Below are 12,979 nucleotides of genomic sequence, written 5' to 3'. Positions count from 1 at the left end.
GTGATGGTGTAATGGCTTCAGTTGTTCGCAGAAAGCTCTTTCTCGACTTAAGCCTAGGGCATGATGTTCCCTTCCAAACGTCGGATACGTTGAATAAAAATCTCTCGGTGTACATGCCGCGTCAATTCAGGATAAAACTCCACGCTTTCGACCACTACCTCCATGGTCGTCGTCAGGGCTAAAACTGACTGTCGTGAACTAGCGAGGTTCCCACTTTTATATGCCAAGGACCGCTTCTGATTGGCTGGAATACGTCATAGCAACAGCGATATGGCGCGTAGTGAAGTGGTGCCCTCTACTTCCATAGATGTAGTTTCTATCCTGCGTTGCTTGCAGCGCCATCCCTTGAATTAGGAAGTAAAGCGCGGGAAGTTTTTCTCTGCGATTTTTCTTTATCCAGTGCACTCTTCCAAGTGTTGCTAAGTGCATAGCCGTTGTCTCTGTTAAAGTTACTATCGCTAAGTCTAATTTCGACTGCTTCCCGGATCACAGAGTCCCAATAATTCGATGCGTGGGCTATTGCTCTGGTTTCTTCAAATAAAATCTTATGCTTGTTAAGCAGGCTATGTACAGCTACTGCTGATTTTTCCAAATACCTGTATTTTAGGTGGCGCTGGTGCTCGATGCAGCGGTCGGCAACGGTTCTTACAGACTGGCCCACGTAATTCTTGCCGCATTCACAAGGAATAGTATAAATTCCCGGTACTCTTAAGCCGAGACTATCTTTGACTGATCTCAACATTTCCTTAATTTTCCTAGGTGGTCGGAAAACTGGTTTTATACCTTGCCTCTTCAGGACTCTGGCTATCTTGCTCATTGTAGCACCGGAAAAAGGAAGCCGCGCTATGTGTTGGTCCTCTTCTTGTATATGGCTGCGGTGCTACAACGAGCAAGATAGCCAGAGTGCTGAAGAGGCAAGGAATAAAACCAGTTTTCCGACCACCTAGGAAAATTAAGGAAATGTTGAGATCAGTCAAAGATAGTCTCGGCTTAAGAGTGCCGGGAATTTATACTATTCCTTGCGAATGCGGCAAGAATTACGTGGGCCAGTCTGTAAGAACCGTTGCCGACCGCTGCATCGAGCACCAGCGCCACCTAAAATACAGGTATTTGGAAAAATCAGCGGTGGATTTTTTTTTTCTTTATTGTATTTCAATTCCCCATCGGGGTGGGCTGGCAGCAGCATATGTGCTGCTCTTCAGCCGAAAGACATAGAATAAACAACAGAAGACATTTAAAAATAACAAAGGAGAGAATATGGTGAACATAGATATAAAAAAAGGGGGAACATCATGGAAGGCAACAGACAAAAAAACGGGGTGACCGTAAAATGGAGATAAAAACTGTTAAAACTGTTTAAAAGTAGCACAAACAAAAAGCCACACACTGTGACAATGAAAAGAACACAAGGCACAGTATGACGAGCATAAAAGGTATCGACGGATGGCGTAGCACATAACAAACACTGATGGCGAACCTCAAGGCAGTACACAATTAAAATCACACCTCATGACGCACAGGAGAAACAGCACTAAACACAACACTGATGTGGCACACTGACGATGATCAAAACAGAGGATCTGCCAGGCGCTAGGAGAGGAGGGAGAAGGGAAGAAGGGAGGGAGGGGAAGAGATGGGGGAGGTGAGCGGGGGGCGCGCTGAAGAGGGCCAGGTAGGGCGGGATGTGGGAAGGAAAGAGGCAAGTATGGGGTGCAGGGTCTCAGGGGAGGGGGGGATGGAGGAAAATCCGCTCTGGGAGAAGGAGGGAAGAGGAAAAAAGGGGGCCCTGGGGAGGGGGGGGAATAAGGCCAGGTTACAGTTGGAAGGAAGGGTAGATGTCACAGCGAAGTTCGTCATCCGGGAGGGGGAGGCGCTGGAAATTGCCCTGATGAAGGAGATGGAGGGTGTGGAGGTGGAGAGAGGGAGGGATACAGCGATAGAGGCGCGGCAACGGGCGGGGGGTGGAGAGGAAGGAGGAAACCAGAGGGTGGGGGGGATCAAGCCTGCGGACAATGGAAAGGATGCGGAGATGTTGGAGGAACAGGAGAAAATGGGGGAAGGGGATCAGTTCATACAGGAGCCGTGTGGGGGAAGGAAGGCAGATACGGAAGGCAAGGCAGAGCCGCATGGCGTTCAAGGACTTGGAGGGCCTTGTAAAAGCGGGTGGGGCTGGAGATCCAGGCAACACTGGCATAACAGAGGATAGGACGGATGAGGGATGGAGGATGGTAGAAGGATGCAATCCCCACGTCCGGCCAGACAGGAGTTTCAGAAGGTGGAGGCGGGAATGGGCTTTCTGCTGGACGGTCTGGAGATGAGGGGCCCAGGTGAGGTGTGGGTCGAGGGTGAGGCCAAGGTATTTCAGGGTGGCGGTGAGCTGGATGGGACGACCATAAAGGGTGAGGTAGAAATCATGGAGGCGAAAGGAGCGAGTGGTGCGGCCTATGATGATTGCCTAGGTTTTGGAGGGTTGAGACGGAGGAACCACTGGTTACACCAAGTGGTGAACTGGTTAAGGTGGGTTTGGAGGGTACGTTGAGACTGTTGAAGGGTAGGATAGAGAGCCAGGAAGGCGGTGTCATCAGCATACTGGAGAAGGTGGACTGGTGGGGGTGGCTTGGGCATATCAGCTGTATACAAGAGATAAAGGAGAGGGGAGAGGACAGAACCCTGGGGGACGCCAGCCGTGGGATAAAAGATACGGGAGTTGGTGTTGTGGAGGGTGACATAGGAAGGACGGTGCGAGAGGAAGGAAGTGACCAGACGGACAAAATTGATAGGCAGGGCGTAGGTCTGGAGTTTAAAGAGGAGACCGGGATGCCATACATCGTCATAGGCATTTTGGAGGTCAAGGGAAACAAAAATGGCGGAGTGACGGGAGTTGAGCTGGAGGGACAGAAGGTGAACGAGGTTGAGGAGTTGGTCTTCAGCAGAGAAGGAGGGTCGGAAGCCACACTGGGTAAGGAGGAGGAGGTGGTGTTGAGCAAGGTGCTGATGGATACAGTGGGAAAGGATGGATTCAAGGACCTTACTGAAGACGGAGGTGAGGCAGATGGGACGATAGGAAGAGGTGGCAGAAGGGGGTTTGTTGGGTTTGAGGAATAAGAGGATGCGGGAGGTCTTCCACAGGTCAGGGTAGAAGCCAGTAGAGTGGATGACATTATAGAGATGGGTGAGGACAGTGAGGAAGGATAGGGGCTTTCTTGAAGGTGACGGTAGGTGACACAGTCGTGACCAGGGGCCGTGTTGCGTTTGGACCGGAGGATAAGTTTAATGTCTTGTGCTGTGATGGGAGTGTTTATGTTGGAGGGGGGCAACTGCCCTAAGTACTGGAGACTAGGAGCAAGTGGAGCGACTGAGGTATCGGCATGTTCCATGACAGTGGGGAAAAGAGATTAATCAAAGTGGGGATCATCGGGGATGGATAAGACCTCGGAAAGGTGGGAAGCGAAGTGGTTGGCCTTACTGAGGTTGTCAGGAAGGGGGCAATCGTTATGGAGAAGGTGGTAGTGGGGAGCGGAAAGGGAACCAGTAAGACGATGGAAGGCGGACCAGTACTTGGAGGAGTTGATAGGGAGGGTGGCGTTGAGTCGTGTGCAGGTCTGGCGCCAGTCTCGGCGTTTCGTTGCTGTAATAAGGTTCCGTACGTGTCGCTGTATTTGCCGACGGTGTTGGAGTGTATCCCTATCACGAGTGCGCAGGAAGGAGCGATAGAGGCGGCGGGATTCACGGAGGAGGAGGACAGCCTGCGGAGGGAGAGTGGGACTTTGCTGGTGGATGGTTTTAGCAGGAACATGGGCCTCCACGGCGTCAGTAGTTACCTTCTGAAGGAAGGACGAGGCGTGGATGATGTCGTCAGGATGGCGATAGGTAAGAGGGTGGCTTTCAACCTGGGTGGAGGCATCCCAGTTGGCACGGTGACAGTCATGGACGACCTTGGGAGGGGATGCAGGGTGCGGAGCCAGAGGGGGGCGGTGAGCAGACGTTATGGTGAGAAGGACAGGGAGGTGATTGCTAGCTGTGGGGTCAAGGACGGCGACAGCGATACGCCCAAGGAGGTTGGCGGAGGCAATGACAACATCGGGGATGGTGTCACTTTCGGGTCGGGTGTGCTGGGGAAGGGGAACAAGGTCACCTTGGATCGTGGAGAGGAACTGATGCCACCGCCGAAGGGCAGCAGGAGTGCGGCTATGGATGTTGAGGTCGGCGGCAATCACATAGGTGGAGAAGGTGCGGTCAATGTGCGAGATGAAGTCATAAGGAAGAGGAGCAGTGGAGCGGACATAGATGGTGGCACAGGCAATGGTGAGGGAGGGGAAAAAGACGGTAAGGATAAGGTGTTCAGTGGGGTCATTGAGGAGAGGTTGTGGCCGGACGGGGATATGCTTAAGGCGGCAAATCGCGACTCCACCCCGCGCACGAGGACCAGGAGCGTCAGTGCGGTGGAGGATATAGGGAGAGGTGCGGATAGAATGGTGGGGCTGGAGAAAGGTTTCGTTCATGAGGAAGGTGTCGACCTGGTGGTGGGAGAGGGTGTGCATGAGGAGGTATTTGTTGGAGTGGAAGGAGCGAATGTTCTGGAAGAGGATGCGATACTCGTGCCGCGCCATGGCAGGGAGGAGGGGGGGAAGAGAGGGAAGGGAAGAGACTTAAACTAGGGTGTCGGGGCAGGTGAAGGTGAAGTGGGCTCGGTTGTGGGAGTAGGTGGCGAAGGTGTTCAGGTGGAAAACGGAGCAAGCGGCAGGGGAGATTTGTAGGAAGGTGTGGGGGCACTGAAAAGGGTGAATGTTTTGGAGTACAACGGTAAGGAACCGGACGATGTCCTCGGCCGTGTGGGATGGACGGAGGGAATTGTTGGGACGGACAGGGGGATCGACGGGACGAACTGGGACTGTAAGCTTAGGGGTGGCTGGAGGGGGTTTAGCTTTACACTTGTGGGAATAGGTGGGATGGGGGCCATTGCAGGTATTACAGGAAGGAGGAGCAGCGAGGTTGGGGCAGTTCTTAAGAAAGTGGGAGGCCTTGCAATGGGGACAGGTGGGGGGTTTTTGCACTTGGGAGTCAGGTGGTCATTGTACATCAGGCACCGCTGGCAACGGTAGGATTGGGGAGGGGATTTGGAGGATTCGACAGGGTGGCGACGGTGGTATATCAGGGCACCTCGGGTGAGGAGATGGTCAGTGGATGGGGCAGACTCAGAGAACACCTGCATGAGGTGGGTGGGACCAGAGGCATTGTGGATACGGTGGGCAGAGCGGATTTCCAAGTCTGGGTGGGAGTTCAGTTCTACCAACACTTCATCCTCTGTGATCACCGGGCTGAGCTTGGTGATCACAGCGGTGTAGGTGGGGGGGCGACGGGGAGGCTGGGGCTGACGAGGAGTGGAAGTGGAAAGGAAGTGTGTCAGAGAGGCGTGGGGGCCAAACATAACTCGTGGGAGTTTTCGCAGGAGGTCTGTGTGAAAGGATGGGGACGGGGACTCGATAAGGACCGAGTCCCTGCGGGGAATGAGTTGGGAAATGGGAGCACCAGGTAAGTACTTCCGTATCGCCACAGTGAGGGTACAAGCGTCGAGGAACTTAGGATCGGGAGTTGACAGGACAAAGATGTGGAGGGTGGGGGCCGAGGTATGGGTGGCAGGAGGTGGGGTGGTGTCCATGGAGACGGCAGGGGGAGGGGGAGGTGGTGTTGACTTTTTGTGGGAAGTGGCGGGAGCTTCTGGAGGCTGGGAGGAGGGGAGAGGGACGGGGAGGAGAGGGAGGTGGCGGGTGGCAGATCCCGGTGGTGTAGTGGAGGCGCCATGGGAAGCGGCCAGTTCAGTGGTGGCGACGGTGGCTCGGCGCGAAGTGACGCGTGCGGGGGATGCAGGTGATGGAGTGACAGGGTGGGTGAGAGAGGGGAAGCCGACCACCTGAGGGGCGGCAGCATAGGCGGCAACAGAAACGTACGTGAGGGCGGGGGTAGTAGTGGGAGCTGTTGAGGGTGTGGAGGCTGGAGGAAGGATGTAGAGGTGTGGGTATACAGCAGGGGAGGAGATGGGGAGTGGGTAAGTGGGGGAAGGGGAGGTGAGCTGTAAGGAGTGAGGCCAGGGGCGGCACTCCAGGAAGTGACTGTGGGAGAGGGGGAGGTGTAGATGACAGTGGAGGTGGGAGCGCTCATTGTGGACGAACGGCGATGGACAGACGGACGGGCAGCAGGCGGCGGCGGCGGCGGCGGCGGCGGCGGCGGTTACGGCGACGGCGATGGAAAGCGAGCAAGCAGGCGGACGGACGAACAGCTACAGCAGCAAGCGGCGGGCGGGCGGACAGACAGACAGACAGACAGACACAATCTTCGAAGACGGAGATTCCACCCTGAGAGTAGCCCAGGCTTTGCAATCTGACGCTTTCGAGGGAGGAGATCCAACCCTCTAGATCCAGCGGAGGCTGAACATAGCCTGCTTAACAAGCATAAGATTTTATTTGAAGAAACCAGAGCAATAGCCCACGCATCGAATTATTGGGACTCTGTGATCCGGGAAGCAGTCGAAATTAGACTTAGCGATAATAACTTTAACAGAGACAACGGCTATGCACTTAGCAACACTTGTAAGAGTGCACTGGATAAAGAAAAATCGCAGAGAAAAACTTCCCGCACTTTACCTCCTAATTCAAGGGATGGTGCTGCGAGCAACGCAGGATAGAAACTACATCTATGGAAGTACAGGCCACAACTTTACTACGTGCCACATCGCTGTTGCTATGACGTATTCCAGCCAATCAGAAGCCGTCCTTGGCATATAAAAGTGGGAACCTCGCTAGTTCACGGCAGTCAGTTTTAGCCCTGACGACGACCATAGAGGTAGTGGTCGAAAGCTTGGAGTTTTATCCTGAATTGACGCGGCATGTACACCGAGAGATTTTTATTCAAGATATACGTCGCGAAAGACTTCGTAGCCGTCGGATACCTTGAAGCGCTTTCCTGTTTTTTATTTATTTTTTACTTTTTTTCTCAACCTCCGCCGATGTTCTCAGTGTGATACGCCTATAAGATGGTAGATTAGTCGTAGACAACCAGTTGTAGCAGTTATAACTGGATATGTCTCGTTACGAGCGCTTGCAACGTAATTGCTGTGTGCGGACTCCTACCAGATTGCTATCAAACATCTGTAAACAACAAAAACTTACTATTAATTGCAGTTCCACGCATTTATTTTAACTCCTATGCCAAATACTGGATCCGTTAATTTTTTACTAATATAATCCACATTGCAGCCCTTGTCAATGTAGTTGACAGTTAAAGCTATTTTCAGATACAAATCTAACTGCGTTCAAAATGGTTCAAATGGCTCTGAGCACTATGGGACTTAATATCTGTGGTCATCAGTCCCCTAGAACTTAGAACTACTTAAACCTAACCAACCTAAGGACATCACACACATCCACGCCCGAGGCAGGATTCGAACCTGCGACCGTAGCAGTCGCGCGGCTCCGGACTGAGCGCCTAGAACCGCTCGGCCACCGCGGCCGGCTCTAACTGCGTGTTCATGCCTTTGTAATATGGTTGCTTGAGGTTATGTATCATCGCATACTCTTTATACTTCGAATTCAGTGAAGTGTTTACAAAACGGTTTTTATAAAAGTTCTTTGTCAAACATGTGTAAGCAATACTTTTACACGGTAGGTCAAGAATTCACTCCATTTAACTAATCGACTTTTTTTTAACGATCATTCTTCTGGCTGGTATGACACGGTTCATCATGAATTCCATTCCTGCCAAACTCTTCATCTCACGAACACCATGCGTCCTAAGTTATATGCTGCATGTATTCCTGTCTCTACCTTCCCCTACAGTGCTTGCCATCTACATCTCCCTCTGGTACCATGGATGTTACACTCTGATGTCTTAACGTACGAGGTGTGCTCAAAAAGTAATGGGAATCTTTTTAGTTTCCGAACTTGTCTTTATCTTTTTGGTACACGTGTTCCTGATGAGTGTTTGCATTTTCAACTGTTTTGAATATTTAGTTTCTTGTTGACAGTCGGAAACGTTACACGTGTTTCCGAGTGCTCGTCGATTTTTTACTTTCGAAAAAGGTGGATCAGAGAATTTGCATTAAATTTTTCTCGAAAAATGGAATGAAGTGCAACACCGCGTTTTAAATGTTGACTGTGGCTTTTGGTGAATCCAGTATGGATGAGACAAGAGTTTACGAGTGGCGTAAACGTTCCAAACAGGGTCGAGAAGTCGCAGAAGACGACGACGGCCCTGGCTCATCAATTGCTGACAAAAATGTGGATGAGGTAAACAAAATGCAAAATGGTTGTGGAAAATCGCTGAACCACAGTCAGAGAGGTTGGTGATGATGTTGGCATATCCTTTGGCACATGCCAAGCAAATTTGTCGGATGTTTTGGAACTGAAACGTGTAGCACCAAAGTTTGTTTCGAAATTGTTGAACTTAGACCGAAACGACGTCGCGTAGACATCGCCGAGGAACTCCTGAATGAAGCCGACAACGAGCCACAACTTCTAAAGAAGGTGACGAAACGTGGATATACGGGTGTGGCGTCAAAACAGAGGCCAAATTCCCCCAATAGAATCTGCCTGAAGAGCCAAGCCCGAAAAAACGTCGACAAGTTGTATCACACGTGAACGTTGTTCTCACTGTTTTCTTCGATAACAATGGGAAGGTGCGTCATGAGTTCCTGCCTCACGGTCGGACGGTCAGTGCGGAATACTACCTGGCAATTACGCGCTCCTTGCGTGAAGCAGCCCGAAGAAAACGACCAGAATTGTGGCAAAACCGCTCGTGGAAACTCCATCGCGACGATGCTCCCGCTCACACCTCACTGCTTGTTCCTATTTTTTGGCAAAAAACAAAACAGTTACGTTGCGTCAGCCACCGTATTCGCTGGACACGGCACTCTGCGACTTATTTCTATTCCCGAGGCTGAAGCCGTGAAACGGCGTCGTTAAGCCCTGGAGATATGTTCCTACTAACGTGTGAAGCTCTCGATAGAGTAAACAATTCGGCGATTGCTATTTTGTTTGACTACTCTCTGAAGCTAATGTGGCCGGATGGTGTGAAGAGAGACAACGTTTTGCTGCTTGTAACAGCTGAAGCAGCCAAAGGGCTTCAGATTCTCTACCCCAGTATGGTGTACGCCACTTGCCTTGCACATGCGTTGCACAGAGTTGCCGAAGAGGTGCGATCAAATTACCCAAAGAAAATCTATGTGACGGCTCCGCTACGGGTGCAGAAATTCGAGGAACGAGCACCTTCAACACCTCTCCCACCTAAACCTGTTCTTACACGATGCAGCTCTTGGCTTAATGCTGCTGAGTATTACTGCACCAACTACACCCAGATAAAGACAATCTTCTGTGAGCTTGATAGCGATGAATCAAGTGCTATCAAAATTGTAAAAGAAGTTTTTACAGATACATTGTCTCTAAACTTGGCATAAAATATTCAAATGTGTGTGAATTCTCATGGGACTTAACTGCTAAGGTCATCAGTCCCTAAGGTTACACACTACTTAACCTAAATTATCCTAAGGACAAACACACACATCCATGCCCGAGGGAGGACTCGAACCTCCGACGGGGGCAGTCGCACGGACCGTCACAAGGCGCGGCTACACAGCGCGGCCGTGAAATCTGAGTGATCCAGGATGGCGTACAGTCCTCACGAGTTCACTTCCTACTTTTACCGAAAACACATTCAAGTCTGCCCAGCTCTGAAGTCATCCGAGACACAACGCTCGCGGGCGTTTGACTGACGTCGACATTTTGATATCACGGTGCCAACTGGCTCTTACCACTGCCTCCCTGGCTATATTTATACAGGGGGCAGCGGACAGCCTAACTGAACACCTGGTACGAACCACCCTAGACACATGTTACTATATCTACCACACGTATTAATAAATAGCTCTTTCGGCTGACAATTTACGATCTTCTTAATTTTTATATAAATACAGTTAAATTTGCTTTAGTTACTCAGAAAGTAGTTCCCACACTGCAGCGAACATGTCTCAGTCCATTAGTTGTTGTTGGTAAGGGACGCACATAAACAGAGTCTTTTATAACCCCCCCCCCCCCCAAGAAATAATCACATACAGTCAGTCCGGTGACCTTGGAGGCCAATAATATAAGGCTGACTCACTGATCCAGTGCGACCGATCTATCGATCAGTGATACTTAGATTTAAAAACTCCCGCACTTCCAGATGCCAGTGTGGCGGTGCCCCGCCTTGTTGGCAAATCAGTCTCTAACTGTGGGAAAAGAAAGTTATCAAGCATATCGAGATACACTATGTGATCAAAAGTATCCCGATACCTAGCTAAAAAAGACTTACAAGTTCGTGGCGCCATCCATCGGTAATGCTGGAATTCAGCATGCCCCACCCTTAGCCTTGATGACAGCTTCCACTCTCTCAGGCATACCTTCAGTCAGATGCTGGAAGGTTTCCTCGAATGGCAGCGCATTCTCCACGGAGGGCTGCACTGAGAAGAGGTATCGATGTCGGCCGGTGACGCCTGGCACGAAGTCGGCGTTCCAAAACATCCCAAAGGTGTTCTGCAGGATTCGGGTCAGGATTCTGTGCACGCCAGTCCATTACAGGGATGTCATTGTCGTGTAACCACTCCGCCACAGGCCGTGCATTATGAACAGGTGGTCGATCCTGTTGAAAGATGCAATCGCCATCCCCGAATTGCTCTTCATCAGTGGGAAGCAGGAAGGTCCTTAAAACATCAATGTAGGTCTGTACTGTGACAGTGCCACGAAAAACAACACGGGTTGCAAGTTCCCTTCCTGAAAAACACGACCACACCGTAACACCAGCGCCTCCGAATTTTACTGTTGGCACTACACACGTTGGCAGATGACGTTCACCGGGCGTTCGCCATACCCACACCCTGCCATCGGATCGCCACATTGTGTGCCAAGATTCGTCAATCCACACAACGTTTTTCCACTGTTCAATTGTCCCATGTTTACGCTCCTTACACCAAGTGAGGCGTCGTTTGGCATTTACCGGCGGATGTGTGGCTTATGAGCAGCCCTCGACCACGAAAACCAAGTTTTCGCACCTCCCGTCTAACTGTCATAATACTTGCAGTGGCTCCTGATACAGTTTGGAATTCCTGTGTGATGGTCTGGATAGATGTCTGCTTGTTACACATTACGACCCTCGTCAACTGTCGTCGGTCTCTGTCAGTCAACAGACGAGGTCGGCCTGTACGCTTTTGTGCTGTACGTGTCCCTTCACATTTCCACTTCACTATTACACCGGAAGCAGTGGACCTAGGGATGTTTAGGTGTGGAAATTTCGCGTACAGATGTATGCACAAGTGACAGCCGTCACCTGACCACGTTCGAAGTCCGTGAGTTCCGCGAAGCGCCCCATTCTGCTATCTCAGGATGTCTAATGACTACTGAGGTCTCTGATACGGAGTACCTGGCAGTAGGTGGCAGCACACTGCACCTAATACGGAAAACATGTTTCTGGGGGTGTCCGGATACTTTCGGTCACATATTGTATGTGCTTTTTGTAACGGTGTTTTCGGCAAAGAAAAATGGACCATTCACCTTTTCCCATGAAACTGCACAAAACACATTAAATTTTGGAGATTCCCTCTCATGTTGTATAACTTCATATTGTTGTTCCGTACCCCATATTCTTACATTATCACAGTTCACCTTTCCATTTAAATGGAATGTTGTCTTTTCACTAAACACTAAGTGTCCATAGCCTAAGTTAGTTTGAATTAGGGACCGATGATCGCAGCATTTTGGTCCCATAAGACCTTACTGCAAATTTCCAAATCGCGTGGCAAGCGGCGAGATTATTTTCCACTTTTAAGGCGAGCAATTAGCTTTTTGCGATAGACCATTTTACTTGGAACTTCCTGTAGAGTTAATAACGCTGTTTCCGATAGGTGTATTAGTTCACTTTAGTGATTATTGACTCAGACTTAAATTTTGTGCGTATGAACTTTTACAGAATATATCGATCAGTTAAAACTCAAAACTTCATTCCAGATCCCGCTGAGTAAATAGCAATTAGGAACATTTTCTTTCACCGATCGCAAAGAGTAATTTGGACTTGCAGCCACAGTACGTTTCCTATCGCTTTCTGGTTGGCAGCAAAAACAGTTTTCAGGCTCTTGTAGATGGCGAAGGCAGGCGGAAAGCACACACAGACAATTTAAGATTCTTTTCATACGAAAGTAACGGCCATTTGATTATTAGCCGTCGCCCTACACCTTGGGCACTCTATCTGTAGCTATGACACCACACATGTCATGCGCAGAGGTCACCATCATCGGTTTCACCTTTGATTGTTGGCGACGGAATTCTTTCGGGCGTGAAGAGCCGGAACCTTTGCATTGTGACAACTGGGACTTCAGTTCTGACTCAATCTCGTATCTAGGTTTCACCAAGTGCAACAATCCTTTTCAGAAACCGGTCTCCGATTACGTTGGAGCAATTCTTCCGCAATTCTTTTACGATCTGCCTTCTGATCTTCGCTCAGATCTTGTGGGACCCATGTGGCAGCAACTTTTCTCATCTTTAATTCTGCGAACTGAAATGACAGAGAATCTGGCTTCAATTGCAATTTCCCCACATGTTTTTCGTCGACCTGCTCTCAAACTGCCATTAAAATTGGTCTGAGAGGTGTGGTGTGATGGCGCTGCGCTTGTCAGGGTGTGCGGGTCAGTGGCCGCCCCTCCTTGTCGGAAATGAACAGACCACCGTGATACTGCCCTACGGTCTACTACGCTATTCTCACACACTTCTCTAAAAGCGTTGTAAATTTTCACCCGCGAACAGCGCGCGGGAAAAATGAACACTTAAATCTTTCCTCGTGAGCTTGATTTCGATTATTTTATCACGATGATTATTTCCCCCTTTGTAAGTGGGCCCCAAACGAATATTTTCACACCCTGAGGACAAAGTTGTGTTTGAAAATTCTTGATAAGATACTGCCA

Source organism: Schistocerca nitens, chromosome 10 (assembly GCF_023898315.1).
Source record: "Schistocerca nitens isolate TAMUIC-IGC-003100 chromosome 10, iqSchNite1.1, whole genome shotgun sequence".
Lineage (NCBI taxonomy): Eukaryota > Metazoa > Arthropoda > Insecta > Orthoptera > Acrididae > Schistocerca > Schistocerca nitens.
Note: the sequence above shows the minus strand (reverse complement) of the source record.